This window comes from Nicotiana attenuata, chromosome 5, assembly GCF_001879085.1.
Source record: "Nicotiana attenuata strain UT chromosome 5, NIATTr2, whole genome shotgun sequence".
Lineage (NCBI taxonomy): Eukaryota > Viridiplantae > Streptophyta > Magnoliopsida > Solanales > Solanaceae > Nicotiana > Nicotiana attenuata.
In genome coordinates, this window is record NC_031993.1 from 35,459,213 (window position 1) to 35,470,068 (window position 10,856).

Below are 10,856 nucleotides of genomic sequence, written 5' to 3' on the forward strand. Positions count from 1 at the left end.
AACAACGTACAAGATACTCAAAGGCAGAAGATCGTGAATAGTCCATGCTTCGGATAGAAGGCTAGAAGCACTAGGATTCAATATCCAGGAATGATAGTAACATCATCAATGGCGTACCTTCCAACCTATGGTTTCAAAGTACCGAGAGATCTAGTCAAGAGAGTAAAGAAGAGTTAGAGACGATGTGATGTCTCGCTTGATGTTCCAGAATAACATAAGGAAAACTATGGTGCAAGCAGGTTGAAGGATGGTTACGAACAAGTATAAATAGATATGTGTAGGTCGCAAGCTAAAGTATGGTAGAACGACAAGGTTCTAGGAAGACAGGAGTAAGGATAAGAAAAGGTAAGTGAAAAGGTGACAAGAATGGATAAGTCCTTGGGATTAAGCTCATGAAAATAAGAGAGCTGATGGGTTCTCTAAGTTATAGAAGGCTCAGTATAGCCAGAATGAACTCAAAGGAGTCTAAGACTAGTAGCATTTAGAAGAGATGGAATACTGCCCTGGTAGTGGAATAAGGGCGTGATTGTGATAGATAAAGGATGACGTTTGGGCTTTCAATTGAGTAATGACTTGAAGAGGATTTCATGAATTGTAAGGGGCTAAAATACCCATATAGGGTGAGTCACATTGGGATGCTATAAAGTACGGTTATGGAAGTATAGTATCACCCCTAGGTGGATCAATCTAATTATTCCGGATGTCCCCGATAAGACGCGAGCCCTAGCGGCGGTGTTACATAAGAGATCAAGTTATCAGTGGTAGATGATGGATCAATATTAAGGTGAATCAAAAATAGATGAATAAAAGTTCAACAGTGTGAGATGAGATTAGACAATCAATCTTAAGGATAAGCAACGAGAGTAACCTGGAGTTGGTTGCAGACCTTAGTAACGATAAATCGAAGTAAGAGTTATGGTATAGTATGACCTATGTAGATGCAGTAAAGTCATACGAATGGATAACTGGGTCTATGAAATAAGATATAGTAATATTCGCAAGTTCTACAAGGTACCGAGCGAAGAACTTCAGTATACCTATAGATGTCCAGAGAGACATCTTATTAAGCTCTGTATATGTTTACAAAGTACGGCCTAGAGATTGGCTAAAAACAGGAGGAAAAAGGAGAGAAAAGTCGCATAGACACATTTACAAGGTCAGTATCATAGAGGCTGCATGATAGAAGGTAACAATAGTTACGAGATTAGAAGGATTTCGATCACAAGTCATGGTGTGGGAAAGAGACCTAAAGGGGGAAATGCCCTGGCCTTTGGATTTATTCACAGGACAGTTGCCTAGATGGCAAGGAGAGTACTAAACTATTCGCAAGAGCCATAGGTTATGAAAATGATAAGTACATCAGTCAACATTCGAGGACGAATGTTCCAAAGGGGGGAATGATGTTACATCCCGCAATTTCGTTTCGTATTCAATTAATCGACGTAAGTTCGGGAATGGGATTATTTTGAGGTTATAAGCATCATGTTATCAAACAAGTGATGACTAAATTCATGAGGATGAGAGGGGAAGCAAGTCAAAGAAAATAAATTTTTGTCCAAGTTTGGCATATCGGGATAAAATGCGGGCCGAGCGATAATATCCGATATTTATGGACTAGTACCATACAAGATACCATATGACCATGATAGTAGGATGTATAGAGTGTATTAAAAATAAGTAAAATTTTAAGTAATTTAAGACAATTCTTAATTATGCGGGTAATTGGTCAATTACCGGATAGCAGGATATTACCTAATTAGTTAATTAATTAATGGATAAGATCAAAATCCCTACCCCACCCCCACGTGGCAGCAAACCACTAAATCAAACAAATGACTCTTAGTCATTGTTGATTAAGTGGCAACTTAGTATGATAGTTAAAAGACATTTCATTTCTAAAGTCTTGAATACAAGAACACTACATCAAACGTTAGCCATTCTTATAACCTTTCAACAAATTTCATTCTCAAAAACACTTCAAATCAGATTCTAAACCTTGCACTAGCAACGTGATTCTTCAACTTCCTACACACAAAAAATCCAACGAGAATTATTAAAATCATTAGCAACGTGAGAATTTGCGATTCTAAGGGAATACTGTGCAACCTTTTCTAGAAATATCATACGAATTTTTCCCTACTCCAGATATGTTAAGGCTATTCCTTCTTTCTTTTTGGCATGATCTATATGACACAAACGAAACGAGCAAATGCACAACTTCCATAAATGACTCTATTCATAGAAATACAAGAGATGCTTATGTTCTTGACTCCCCATCTGTCATATTATTCTATCATCTGTTCATGGGCCTCAAAAATACGTAAGTTGGTAAAGTTTATTTCATGGTATTAATCAGAGGCATAATGGTCTTATGACATACCGAGAGATTTTATTAACGTATTTCATATGCATTTCATGAATTTATACATGCACATTGACCCATGACCAAATGGTGTTATATGTATATATATGTATATGTATATGTATATGCATGTATGTATGTATATGTATATGGGATATGGGAAAGGTTATGCCATTATATACGCACTACCACCTGATCTGCTGGTATACGTTGATGATTTTGCCCACAGTGGCCGAGATGATATGATGAGATGCCCTTAGAAGCTTGATGATGTTACAAACACATGTACCTATGCACGACATGACATTCATACGTATATGCATGACACTATAATTATTTCATGAATTACAGAGTTATCTAGACTTACAAGTTGAGTCATTTACTCTATATTTCTTCCATGTCTGTTATGTACTTATTTATGTGCCTTACATACTCGGTACATTATTTGTATTGACGTCCCTTTTTCCTAGGGACGATGCGTTACATGCCCACAGGTCCCAATAGACAGGTCGAGAGCCCTCCAAGTAGGCTATCAGCTCAGCGAAAGATGTTGGTGCGCTCCATTTGCTTCGGAGTTGCTTGTTTGGTTAGTATGACTTAGACGTGTATTGTTTGGTATGGTAAGACTCTATCCCGACCTTTATGAAAATTATGTATTCTTAGAGGCGTGTAGACAGATGTCATGTACGTAAAAGATTGTATGGCCTTGTCGGCCTATGTTCAGTATACGAGTGGTTATTTTAGTCTTATAGGTCCGTATGTCTTATGTATATGTTGGTATCACATGTTGTATTCTACTTATCTCACGGCAGCCTTGCGGCTCAGTTATCTATGATAGTATGACATGAAAAAATACGTTATGTTGGTACTCGGTTGAGTAAGGTACCGGGTGCCCGTCGCGTGATATCGGTTTGGGTCGTGACACGAGGGTCTATCGGAAACCGTCTTTCTACCTCTACAAAGTAGGTGTAAGGTATGCGTATACTCTACCCTCCCGGAAATCCACTTGTAGAATTTCATTGTTGTTGTTGTCAACTAAGACAAATGACCATCATTTTTGCTCGTTTAACCATAACAAAATAAAAAATAAAAAATAAAAACTCATTTTGGGTGAATTGTATCCTAGGCCAAGAAATCTACCTTGAGAGCACAATTGAAGAGCTAAGGCCCTGTACCACTCTGAGTCCTTTAAAATTATACTCTATACTTTTCCATTGGCAATTGAGTTAGCATAGAAGATGTGTCTCAAATTGCAGATTGACAATGTTTTCTCCAAATTACATGTCCGGTCCAAAGGAATCCACAAGAAAATAAGATGGTTTCCGGAGAAAAAGAGCATATGAATAATAGTTGTATAAACGTATGCAGGGAAAATGGTCAACTATCTAAGCAAACAAGTGAATCATCTTCAATGAAACGCAGCCTTTTAAACAATGTACAGAGAAGTCAACAAAGTAACCCGTTGAATTTTAAATTCTATACAGATGAGAAAGAAATCCAAACCATCAGTAAAAGCTCATACACATTCAATGCCATAATCTTTCTTATTTTCCATAGGCTGAAATTCAGTTGACATGGTCATTCGTAGTTTCTGTTTGTTGCCATAATTCTCGAAAATATTTTAATCCCATCTAATTCACTATAAAAATGGTCATAGATTCCTTATCATAAGCAAAATCTGTATCAATTTCATTTTACTAGTTCCTTGAGAAGATAAATGCAAGGATACATAGATTAAACATACTAAGTTTTTCAAGATTAAGAGGTCACTCACCAATATAATAAGCAAAGGAACCTAGTAGGAAAGGTAAACTCATTACTCAGAACATGTATATTGTCCAAAAGTTTTTTAAGATTAAGAGGTCAGGAATTTTTTTAGCTCAACCTCATGTTAGGATTCTTCTTAAACGCAGTTACTTTTAACAATTACATGATTCCTCTTAAAAAAAAAAATTCTTTCTATCACATTACCAGATCAATCATCAAGAAATTCTATTTATCTCCACGACTAAATTTGTCAATCCCATTTTCTTTTTATGTCAGTTAACTCTCCATTAATCTAATACTGGAGCAACCTACCCTTTAACATGCTTCACCCTTCACCAACGCTAAACAGATTTAGCTTTTAAGGAAGCTGTTATCTTTATTCAATTTCATTCTCACTTGCTTGACATGCTATAATGAGAAGCTATTTATTTTCACCAGCTGTGTATACCCACAAAAGGCTTTTAGGTGCAACAGCCAACCAATACCAGTAAAAATAAAAGAAATACTTACTCATTACTAACTGGACATGGCAAGAATGCTGGAGCACAAAATGAATGACATCTTCTGGAAATTGCAGTCATCCTTGGCCTTACATTGAACCACCATAAAATAGCAACACTAAAATCCATTGAGAAAAAGTCCAATTTTACCGCATGCTTCTACTACTGTCAATTCATTATCAACATAACATAAAGCTCTAGAGCATCTAAAAGATGCCTTTTCTGCCTCCACCGTTAAAGATGCGCAAGCTCATGTAATACCCAAAATTACCATTTGTTTTGGCCTTTTGAGTAGCAAAAAAGTAACCACAAAAGAAATTAACAGAAGAGCAAGGTACTAATGTCACTATAACATCAAAATACACCCATTTAAAGCTAAAACACAAGCATCTTTATCATATAGATTCAACTATTACAATTAGAGAAAGCATATCACCTGTTGATAAATTTAAGTAACCTGCAAATAAACAGTAAAAGGAGCATCCATATCTTCCATCTTGGATGCAAGCAATTAACTTGTAGTAGCTAGCGACTGAAATTGACCAGCTTTCTTTCCCTGCAAAACCAATAAAGCAATGCAGCAGATGCAGACAATCATCTATATCGGAGAATATTGTAATTGGATGACAAAATGCATGCATCTAAATTATGAGCCCACAAAGCACAAAAGGCTTAAATCAAATTAAGAAAACTATTAAATATTTTTCATATTGCATTTCAATTTAAGAACAATAGAAACAGTACCCCTTGAAAGTGAATAAACATAGAGAAATCGCATTTCATGTTCAAGTGCTATAGAAAATCATAAGAAAAACCAGCTGATAGATGACTCCCAATTTCAAGTAAAAGCTGAAAGCGCAAAAGAATCCAATATCTGTCAAACTGAAAAGAGAATAAAAAGAAGGCAGAATACCTTAACACCCCCCTAAACTTGACACGGATTATTAGTTACAGCCTTAAACTTGTAGTCTTACTTACTCCCCTCAACTTGCCTTTTGAGAGCCATTACCTCCCCTGGACGCTGATGTGGCAAAGAGTGTGGGTGCACTCGCCTGCCACTTGAATTTTTCTGTATATGTGGCATTTTTTTTAAAAAAATAAAATATATTTTTACCTTTTTGAGTATGTTACTTTTTTAGATAATTTTTTTCGAATACAATTTATAATAAAACTTGCATAGAACTACATTATTTAGGCTAAAAAGATTTATTTGGCTAAAAATAATAAAATTTTAGTTAATCTTTTTTTTAATTTGACTTAAAAATAAAGATTTATGCAATTGAAATAAATAGTCAACGCATCTAAAAAGTAATAAAACATACATAGTTCGAAATTAACTATTAGGCGATAATTTTTTATTTAGCTCTAAACTATGGTGCTCTAATATATATATATATATATATATATATATATATATATATATATTACCTAAAAAAGTAAAAATACCTGAGCATAATATATTTCAATTGTGTATTTTGAACTTTATTATTTTGAAATTCATTATTTTGGCTATAATTTTTTATATAGCTCTAAATTATGGAGTTCTAAAAATATCTTTTGTTTTACATATTTTATATGAAAAAGTAAAAATAAGGCCAAGTTGAGGGGTAATTAATACCAAGAATAATTTAAGGCTGTAACTAATAATTCGTGTCAAATTTAGGGGGTATTAAGGTATTTTGAATTAATTTAGCATAGTTGATCTAAAGGCACGAAGTCCTAGTCTTTTTCGCCTAAAAATTAAAAGCAAATTCACTCAAATAAATTAAGATACATTCATTCAAACAAAATAAGATACATAACATTTAAGAAAAGGAAAATCAGGAAAAAATCAAGTAGATGACAATGTAATCTCACGTACCAACTTCTCAATTTCTTTAGATACTCATCGTTGGAGAAATATCTCTCCTTTAATATATGTAAGATGTCATAACTTACCCTTGACAAATCAATGGATCTTCTTGATATTTCACTGTCAAAGACAGCTTTTTAACGTAGTTTTGAAGGGTTTAATTATCTATAGAAAACAAAGACCTCTTACAGTGAAAGGACAAAAACAAAATCTTCATGCAAATGCACCAAACTACCAAGTAAAAATGAAACGAGAAAATATATGAGAAATAGAGGTGAAAATAGAAGTGATAGCCAGTTGTCCAAGACAAATGACACTGTTAAACACGTGTCGCCTGGAAGACGAAAATGAGAGGGCTGCAATTGAAACCCAAATACCGAAATACCCTTGAAAAATAACACCAATTCCCAAATTACTCATGTTCGTACAGTTTTGAACTCCCATTTCTATAATATTAGCAATATGCTTGGTTGTTGTATTTTTTTTTTTTTTAGCAAACAGGAAATATATAAAAGTTAAGGAACATGCAGTATATGACTTTCATAGTTAGTGTCACATATGACACTTTGATTACCTAGGCTTGCTAAACTTTTGCAAGCATCATAAAATAGGAATTTTTCAAAAACATATTGTTCTAGTAAGTCACTTTCCACTAAATATTTTACATCATATGGTGGTTCCACAAGAACTTTCTCCTTCATTATATCAGCAGCTGCCTTCTTTGCCATTTGATGAGCTACGTTATTCCCTTGCCTGAACGCGTGCTGGATGGTTACTTCCTTCTGTTGGTACATTAACAGCCTGCATTTGTTGATAATGTTAGCATAAAGTCTATTACCTTGTTGGATTGATAGGATTACCTCCGTCGAGTCAGTTTCGATTTGGAGAGGGAACATTCCCCAAATATGAGCTGTTTTATGTCCTGCTAGCAATGCTTTGATTTCAGCATGTAATGAACCACGTGCATGAGTTGGTTTTGCAAAGCCAATTATCCAATGTCCATTGGCATTTCTGATCACACCATTCAGTCCACATTTTTGCGAGTTTTATTAAAGCTGGCATCTACGTTTAGTTTGAACCATCTCTTTGGAGGTCTATATAATTTAATATTGATGTGGATTTTTGGAGAAGTCAGTATACTTTTTTCGGTTAAGAGACGAAATTCAGTGGCCCTAGCAATAATATGGTTAATATTGATAGGGTTTTTCGTATTGTTTTGGTTGTTGTTATTCCTAGTTAACCAAATGTGCCAGATAGTAAAAGGGAAAAAGAGATTCCAATTTAGAAACTTGTTTTTTATTGGGTAGTCAAAACTTTTTAGCTGAATGAGCCAGTGATCACCTTTCTCCTTATAGAAATTTTGCCATCTAGTATTGTCCCAAAAATGTTTAATGGCTTTGCAGTTAAAGAAAATGTGGATTATGGATTCCTCTTCATTACATTTGCATATAGGGCATGTTGGGTCAATATTTAAACCGATTTTTTCTAGGTATTTCCTACAGGGAATCTTATTATGGAGGCATTTCCATAGAAAGAACTTAATTTTATTTGGGCATGTTAGTTCCAATATCCATTTGAAATCAATTTGCCCGTCTGTATTTGATTCCATGATAGTGTAGCAAGTCTTGGTCGTAAAGACACCTTTTGTAGGGAGAGGCCATATTGGAATATCACTAATTGGTCTTTTGAGACGGATTTTAACCTTGGGATGTTGTCCCTGATTTCATTGGGAATGTTGAAGGATATATTGTTAAAGTTCCAATTTTTACCATCAAAGATGTCTTTTATTTTTAGTGAGTAATCCGTATTTAACAAGGGGCCCTCTATTGTTTTCCTAAGACCTCCTAAATTAGGAATCCAATAGGTTTCCCAAATGATCATGTTTGATTGATGGTGGGGCAGTCAAATAATACCTTTGAAACATAAATCCCAACCCTTTTGAATGCTTTTCCAAATGAAAGAACTTTTGCTTATGGCATAACTATTTGCATAGTTACTAATGATTAGGTTTGCCTATGTAGTAGTAGCGTTTGTAAGGAGTCTCCATACTAGGTTAGCAAGAGTGAATAGGTTTTTGTCCTGTGCACTGTGGAGTCCAAGGCCTCACTTGCTTTTAGATTGACAAATAGTAGACCATTTGATGAGGTGAATTCTTTTCCTCTCATTGGTGGTTCCCCATATGAAGTCCCTTTGTACTTTGTCAATTTTGTTAAGAATTTTTGTAGGGAGTAAGGTGTATTGCATATAATGGTTTAGGATTGAGTTTAGACAAGCTAGGGATAAGGTTGTCCGTCCAGCTATATTGATGAATTTTATTTTCCAAGCCGTTAGATTGGCTCTCATTTTGTCAATTATGATTTGGTAGTCTTTTGGTCTAGGGTGTTTGTTTAATATAGGAAAACCTAGGTAGATGCCAAAGGAATCACTTCTTTTAATACCCAACCTATTGGTGACCTCCTTAATGAGAGTTTGGGGACAATTGTTAGAAAAGATAATTTTGAATTTAGAAGTGTTAATACATTGCCCTGATAGGTCATAAGAAAGATCTAATCCTTTCTGGATGGCATGACGAGATTTCATATTGACCTTGGCCATAAGGGTAAGATCATCCGCAAAGAATAAGTGAGAAAATTTTGGACTTTTTTCCCTATGGTTATTGGATCCCAATGTCTAATATCAACTAGATAGTTTATGTATCTTGACAGCATTTCTAGACAAAGGATGAAGATATAGGGGAATATAGGATCCCCTTGCCTGATTCCCCGGCTTGGTTCAAAAAAGGTAGTAGTGGAACCATTAATAAGAACTGCTATGGAACTTGTTGATATGCAATTTAAAAGCAATTTTTTGACTTTTGGAGGGAAGTTGAAGTATGTTAATGTGTGATGGACAAATGACCATTCTAATCGATCAAATGCTTTTTCTAGGTCAATATTAAGGAACATGTGACTTTGCTTTCCTTTTAATTTTTGTAACATGGAAACTATTTCTTGTATGATAATAGCATTATCAGAGGCCCTTTTATTTTTCATGAAACTGGCTTGAAAGGGGCTAATAAGCTGTTCAAGGAAGGATTTGAGACGATTTGCCTGGATTTTAGTGATTAATTTGTAAATGGTATAGGAAAGGCCAGTTGGTCTAAAATTTCTAATGTTATTTGCATTTGGGATTTTTGGTATTAAGCAAAGGTAGGTTCTGTTAATTTCCTTGGGGATCTCCTGATTTTGAAAAATGTTATGACACAAGTCTATAACTGAGGGTCCTATAATTTCCCAGTATTTTTGGAAAAAAAAGGGGTGAAGGCCATCCGGTCCCGGTGCTTTGAAGGGTTTAAAGGAAAAAGTAGCCCTTTTGATTTCAATATCAAGCAAAGGGTTATCAAGAGAACTTAGGTTTAAAAGGTTAAATGTAGAGATGTTTTTTAGAGGACTAATCCAGCTTGTCTTGGATTGAGAGGTAGTGAAAGTATTGGTAAAATAATTAAGGACATGCGAAATAACTAGATGGGGTTCATTGATCCGATTTCCTTCATCATCTTTAAAGAAGTTAATTTTGTTTCTTCTTTTCCTATTAGAGGCTGAGATGTGGAAGAACTTTGTGTTGGCATCTCCCTCATTTATCCACATAACCCTAGATCTTATCTTCCAATAATCTTCTTCGATTTTGAGCAAGTCATTGTATTCTCTTTTTAAATTAGTTTCTAGGGTTTGGAGGAAGATACTATAGGGATAATGTTTGGAGTTTTGAATTCCTTGAAGGTGAGCTAGAAACTTTCTTTTTTTACCCATTATATCACCAATGGTTTTTACCTTCCAAACCTTAACTTTATCTAAGAAATTTTGGCTAGCCCTCAAGTAATCAGTATTAGACCAATTATTTTGGACTAAGGGTTGGAATTCTGGATGTTTGCACCAGAAGGTTTCAAGTGTAAAGGGTTGCTTGTGGTAAGAATTATCTTTAGGGATCAATTCTACTAGAATAGGGTTATGATCCGAATAAGTCTTAGGAAGGTGGATAATAGAACTTTTAGGGAATAGATCAATCCATTCCTCATTACCTAACACTTTATCGATTCTTTCCATAATGAGTCCTTTATTTTTATGTCTGTGGGTATCTACTATTTCTCCGAAGTTACGTCTGAATTTTTCATTGTTCCCTCCCCTTATGTTCCAAATAATAAAATTTGTTGGTCGATTCATTGCGATATTAAGATTTGAGTTTGCCGGATCCCCATTCTGCCTCACTGACCTAAGGACTGGATTCCTTCTTGATGGTACTAGGATCATGGCTTTGTTGCCCACTGTTGGATCCTGTGGTGGTCTTATGTCCATCGAGCATTTGTATAATGCTAGTGGGCAACTAAGCACGTTCCTCT

General features: G+C 35.0%; 1 long non-coding RNA gene across 1 annotated transcript; it reads right to left on the minus strand.

Moving 5' to 3' along the window:
* Positions 4,954–5,662, minus strand: LOC109226350. The gene is made up of 2 exons (XR_002068037.1): positions 5,374–5,662; positions 4,954–5,185 (listed from the first exon to the last, which is right to left on the minus strand). It is a non-coding gene; the product is annotated as an uncharacterized LOC109226350 (long non-coding RNA).